The 7044-nt window shown below is 36.5% G+C and overlaps 1 pseudogene; it reads right to left on the bottom strand.

Annotated features, from left to right (window-relative positions):
* Positions 1-3656: 3656 nt before the first annotated feature.
* LOC116422563 lies at positions 3657-6367 on the bottom strand (annotated as a pseudogene).
* Positions 6368-7044: the final 677 nt, after the last annotated feature.

Genomic DNA, 7044 nt, shown 5'->3' with positions numbered 1-7044 from the left:
GCTATAGTACAGATAGAATCCTAAAGCCTGGAAATTAAGGAGTCCTTGCCATAGAGTCAACTAAAATACAAAGATTTCCAAAATATTAGTAGGCGGTTCCCTGCCAAAGTAGGATTAGGCAGTCCCTTGGTCATGATGTAGACTTTATGGGAAAGCTTTTGCTTCCTCAGACCTGATGGCTTATGCCCCCACAGGGCTACATCAGTCACCCTCACTACTGCATGACTTTTTTTAACTCCCACTATATGCGAGACATCATACCAAGGACAGAAAATACAAATCTAGAATGCAATAATTTCTTCTAACAAAAAACTTGTGTTTCAATGAAGAAGTCAATAAGAATATGTGGAACATCATGAAATTATTTATAGTGAATAAATGGGTTTTTCAAATGACTTTAAAGGGGTTAAGGTCTCCTATCAACTCAATTACCAACCAAGATTCCAGAAGACTGATAAGGGTGCATCCTACCTATCTATTTAGAGGTGATGAATTCAGGAGGCAAAATTTGATAGATACTTTTAGGACATGTTCAGTGCTTGACTATGCATACTTATTATGAAAGTTTTCTTTCATTTTCATTTTTTCATTATATATTTGGGCAGGAAAGAGGTAGAGAAATGATTTTATTAAGAGAGACAGAGAAAGAAGAGAAAAGGGGGGTAAAGGGAAGAGAGGGAAAGGGAAGGGAGGAAGGAAGAGGAAGGAAAGGGAAGAGAAAGGGAGAGGGGGAGGGGAGGAGAGAGGACAGGAGAAGAGCAGTAGAGAATATGGCCATATTCCATGTAAGGGAGGACTCTATATAGTCCATACCAGGTGCACTCTTCAAGTGCTATTTTTGAGACAGCCCATTTCCCTACTGTATATTTTCACTGCCTGCCTCTCATCTGTGTTCTTTGGCTTGCCTGACTTCTTTTAAATTTCAGCTAAAATCCTATCTTCAGGACCTGTATGTGCACAAATGTTTGTGGCAGCCCTCTTTGGAGTGGCCAGAAACTGGAAACTGAGTGCATGCCCATCAGTTGGAGAATGGCTGAATAAATTGTGGTATATGAATTTTATGGAATATTATTGTTCAGTAAGAAATGACCAACAGGATTTCAGAAAGGCATGGAGAGACTTACATGAACTGATGCTGAGTGAAACGAGCAGGGCCAAGAGATCATTATATACTTCAACAACAATACTATATGATGACTAATCTGATGGACCTGGCCATCCTCAGCAATGAGGTGAACCAAATCAGTTCCAATGGAGCAGTAATGAACTGAACCAGTTACGCCCAGTGAAAGAACTCTGGGAGTTGACTAAAAATCATTACATTGAATTCCCAATCCCTATATTTTTGCCCACCTGCATTTTTTATTTCCTTCACAGGCTAATTGTACATTATTTCAGAGTCTGATTCTTTTTGTACAGCAAAATAACAGTTTGGTCATGTATACTTATTGTGTATCTAATTTATATTTTAATATATTTAACATCTACTGGTCATCCTGCCATCTGGGGAAGGGGATTGGGGGAAGGAGGAGAAAAATTGGAAAAGAGGTTTGGCAATTGTCAATGCTGTAAAGTTACCCATACATATAACTTGTAAATAAAAGGCTATTAAAAATTTTTAAAAATAAAAATAAAATAAAATAAAATCCTACCTTCAACTGGAAGGGTTTCCCAGTCTCTCTTAATTTTAGTGTATTCTCTTTATTGATAATTTCCAATTTATTCTATATATAGCTTGTTTGTACATAGGATTTTGTAATGTCCTGGTTAGCTTTCTGGAGATCTTTGGACCAGCCTTCATTTAAGCAGAGTAATCACCACGAGAATAGCCAGGGATAAAGTCCAGATTCTTTATTATCTCTTTCTCAGTCTATTCTCCTTGCCGGGGGTCCAGGACAGCTTTATGGAGGTCTTTCAGATGGGACTTAGTTTCAGTGGAGAAATGAAGGACAGGCCAGCCACCACAAGGGTGGGAGATGGAATGAAAGTCTCTCTTCCATTATATATTCTATTATAATTACATCATCGTAGGTGTGATTCTTGTAGAATAGGTGTCAATTGTGTAGAATAGGTATCAATCTTGTAGAACTATATTAAGTACTAAGTACATTACTGAACTAGAGAACTATTAATCACCATGCTAAACTAGATAACCATTGTCTCATCAATTCCACTGAGTTAACACCTTTCTCCAGAATTCTGGCCCATTACAGGTTTTACTTGTACAGTTTTCTTTCCACATCATGCTTTTCCTCATCCCCATTTCTATATATGGCATGATGTCATAAGAAATTAAATGGGAAATTTGGGGGAATTTTGTATAAGCTGCAGATGACACACAAAGGCCAGTAGATAATACAGAAAAAGTTTAGAAACTCACCATATCAATAGCTATATTTATCTATGTATCTGTCTATATGGATAGCTAGAGTATTATACAATCTTAATATATTTTATCTTTTAATACTGTAAACACCTTATTAAAGAAAAAGAAGGCAATTTGGACTTTGTTAGTAGGAAGGGAAGACCAAAACATTTTACATAAATTTTCCTGATCCAGGGGGCACTGCACCCTAAACTCCATGATGTGCAAAGTACAATTACTCTCCCCTATTAGATAGTAAGTTACTCAAGAGCAGGGATTGTCTTTTATTTTTCTTTATATCCCTAGTGTTTACCTGGTGCATAACAGGTGCATAATAAATTACTTGACTAAATTTTCTGACCTAAATGTCAGACGGACAAAAAGAATTCTGTTAATGCAAATGTTAACTGCTAATGCCTTGCTCTTCCAGATAACTTTCATCCATTCTGTATATCTTTTTTATGTACCTAGTTTGCTCTTCTATTAACTGGCACCCTCCTTGACGTCAGAAACAGAAATCTTTGTGTCACCAGCACTTAGCAAAATGCCAGCTATAAAGTTAATCTTAGTAAATGAATATAGATTGAGAGATTCTGAACTTACACACATTGAGAATAGAATTTCAGCCTCAGGCTAAATCTGCTGTAGTCTCACTAGGATAACTTGCTGGAGAGCTATGTGATCCTAGTTACATAGGGATTAGGCTACTTCAATTTCAAAATCACCTTGAGGGATATTTCCTAAATGGTGATACCCATCTTAGCATCTTGAATATTTCCCTCCATAAGCAAGATGCTCAGATCTTCACTAGTTTTGATGGAAGTTCACATATTTCTATATTTGGTTTTTTTCCTCAGGTTGATTTCCTGATTTTCTAATCGTTTACAGAGCATTGAATTGTTATCAGGGAAGAGATCTTTAAAGATGTTTTTCATAACTTTGGAAAGAGCTTTGGCTGTCTCCCAAGATGAACCAACAAGATGAATCTTTTTGAAGCTATGTTTATTTTGGGAGTCCTGAAAATTTTCCTTTATCAACTGGATTCCAATGGGATCGCATTGTATGTGACTTTCAGCTCTGGATATTCATTATGAGAATCTTTTTTAACCCATGGTTGTGTAAAATGGAAAACCTTCCAGGCTCGATGGCCAAGTTTTGTCTTAAAATTTGCCTTTCCTTTCTATTTTGTGGATGTCCCTTTCTTTCAGAGCTCTCATTTGTGGACAGATTCTTTGTACCTCCTCCAGTCTCTCTGCTATGATCACTGTCTCCTGAAGCTTAATAAACTAAGTCAAAATGCTCTCATTTTCAATATATTGGACATTTTCTCCTTTAAGGGGAAACCAAAGTCCCTAGAGCTAGAAGCTGGGATAACCATTGAAATGGGTCCAAATTGTCCAGCCAGATGAAGATTTTCTGTCATAGCAGTTTTTAGTAACCACTTTCTTCTGTAAACATCTTCTTGCTTCCACTGAGGGCCAACAGCATGAATCACTTGTTGATATGGGAGATGTCCAGTGGATGAGACTATATCCCAGTCGGGAAGGATCTTACCAAGTTTGCTGAATTATCTGGTCACAGTCTCCTATAATTCTGGGCCTGCTGCTTTAGAGAGTGCAGCTGCCTAGGCCTTCATAGTGCTTGAGGGTTTCAATTGCTGCACTTGCCACCCATCTACTGAAAACCATGTCAAGTCACTTTCCTGACTAATAATATGTCATATTCTAAGGTTACCTTATAGTTCATCTTCTGCCCATCAATACTGTCCCCTACTGATCTCCTATTCATCTTCTTGTAGCCAAATTAAATAATTATACTTTAATGCTTCATTGTCTTTGAAGATTTTAGTTCCTTGCTGATCAATGCCAACATTTAAAGCTGTACTGAATCCAGTGTTTGTTTAACTGTGGCCATTCTGTTCATCACTTCTCCTTTGGGGCAATTCAGAAAATGCCTCTTTTATTAGCCTGAGTTTTGAAATCTGCCTTCACATCTTTCATCCTGAGTTCATGTTAGATTTGCTTATTTTCCATCTTCCTATACTTTCGAAATCATAGTAACAATTTTCTTGTATCTGTGGTTTTTCTTTGAATTCACAAAACAGCTGATAGCTTTCAGAAACTAGATTAACACAACCAGCAATTGTTATCTTAACTACAATGTTTGAATTTTGCTCTTCTATCATTAGAGTCTTTGCAGAGCATTTGAATTTTTCGTTCAAATTGTGGAGTGTTTTCCACTGAGAATCACTAAGAATCCCACTGTTTACCTTTTTTGATGCACTTGAAGTACCAGACTTTCTTCATGTTTTTCAGTTTCTGAAAGAACCTGTGGAGAGGAGTCAATCTCACCACTATTTCACCTTCCAATTCATAAACAGTAGGAATTTCCTCACCTCCAAAAAGAGATTCAGAGAATATCTCATAGTTTATCTATTACAAATTATCTGATTATCTGATTATCTGGATTATCTGAGGAGGAAGATGAAATGATTTCTGAGCCAACTCTTGTAGCTTCTGCAGAATTTCACTCTTTGTTTTGTACACATCTGAAACTAATTAGGCAAATGCTCTTTGTGAGGGCATTGTATGTGACTTCCAGCTCTGGGTATTTTAATGGGCCAGAATTCTGGAGAAATGTACAAGGATTCTTACAACAAGGTGTTAACTTGGTGGAATTGATAAAACAATGGTTATCTAATTTAGCATGTGAGTTCTCTAGTTCAGCAGTATGATTGGTTTAATCTTACAACAAATGATGGTTCCCTAGTGATATAATGATTGGATTATACTCAGTATACTGTATGATGTAATTGTAATAGAGCATATAAACTGAGGACAAAGTCAGCCACAGACATCCCATCTTGGACCAGCCTCTGGTGGCTGCCTGCCTCCTGCATTTCCTCCACTGAAACCAAGACCCATTCTGGAGGGCCTCCAAAAAGCTAGCTGGGTCCTAGATGAAGGAGACAGACTGTGAAGGAGATAATAAAGACTTTGGACTTTATTCCTGACAAAGGCTGGTCTCAAGACCCCCAGAAAGCTAAGCCAGAACATTACAGGGTATTCTTGTGGAGAGTCTCTTTTTATGTTAAATATGTGCAATTCATATATATATATATATATATATATATATATATCACCATATTTATTGTGCTGCACAAGAAAAATCAGATCAAAAATGGGGAAAATAAGAAATAAAAAGCAAGCAAACAATAATAAATATGTAAAAATACTATGTTGTGATCCCCATAGTCCTATTTCTGGATGCACCTGGCTCTCTCCATCACAAACCTATTGGAACTGGCCTAAATTACCTCATTGTTGAAAAGAGCTACATCCATCAGAGTTGATTATCACATAATCTTCTTGTTGCTATGTACCATGTTCTCTTGGTTCTACTCACTTCATTTAATATCAGTTCATGTAAGTGTTGAGAGTCTTCTCTAATCCATCTTTGTGTAAAACGGAAAACCTTCCAAGACACATGGTCAAGTTTTCTCTTATGTTTTGTTTTTCCTTTCTAATTGTTGGTATTCCATTCTATCAGAACCCTCATTTGTGGTTAGGCTCTTTGTACCTCCTCTAATCTCTCTGCTATGATCACTGTCTCCTGAAGTTCATCAAACTCAATAAAAATGCTCTCATTTTCTATGTTGTTTTTGATGGCTTCCAAAACCACTAGGTCCACTCTCTTGACTTGGCATTCAGAAAAAATCTTACTCCACGTCTTGATTATATTGCTCTTTTTGCTTTGACTCATTAAAGTGATTGAAGGATTGAGTATAATTTTTGGACTCAGTGCAATTTCTGGTTCTTTACAGTTAGCTTAGGGTCATGTTAATTCACAGTGAGCTCTGTCCATGGTGCTAGTTATTTCTTCATTTACTCAATCATCTTTTTGTAAGAACTTTCTTTCTATTGCCTTGGTTAGGAAATCTGACAGCATCATTAATGGCTTTGCATTTCTATATAAAGCTGTGTCCAATGTAAAGTAGTATGAAAATATTTAAATGAGATTTTAATATCTAAGGTTACATTATAGTTCATCTTCTGCCCATCAATACTGTTCCCTATTGCTCTCCTATTCATCTTCTTGTAGCCAAATTAAATAATTATACTTTAATGCTTCATTGTCTTTGAAAATTTTAGTTTCTTGCTGATCAATGCTAACATTAAATCTGTATTGAATCCAGTGTTTGTTTAACCATGGCCATTCTGTTCATCACTTCTCCTTTCTGTGATTGAAGAGACATTTCTTTTTAAAAATAGTAATAATAGCTTTTTACTGATCAAAATACAGGCAAAGATAGATTTCCACATTCATACTTGCAAAACCTTGAATTCCAAATTTTTCCCCCTCCTTTCCTAATCAGCAGACAATCCAATTTAGCTTAAACATATACAACTAGAAGAACCATTTCCAGTTGTCAATATGATGCCAAACTCCAAAAAAATTAAAAATAAAGAAAAATATTCATGTAGAGGATCTTCGAACTATGCTCAAAAAGTTATCAAATGGTGCATAGCCTTTGATGCAGTAGTGTTCCTACTGGGATTATATCCAGGAGAGAGATCTTAAAGGAGGGAAAGGGATCTACATGTGCAAAAATGTTTGTGGTAGGCCTCTTTGTAGTGGCAAGAACCTGGAAACTGAGTGGATGCCCATCAATTAGAGAA

Source organism: Sarcophilus harrisii, chromosome 3 (assembly GCF_902635505.1).
Source record: "Sarcophilus harrisii chromosome 3, mSarHar1.11, whole genome shotgun sequence".
Taxonomy (NCBI): Eukaryota; Metazoa; Chordata; class Mammalia; order Dasyuromorphia; family Dasyuridae; genus Sarcophilus; species Sarcophilus harrisii.
Note: the sequence above shows the minus strand (reverse complement) of the source record. Positions and strands in the feature narration are given on the sequence as shown.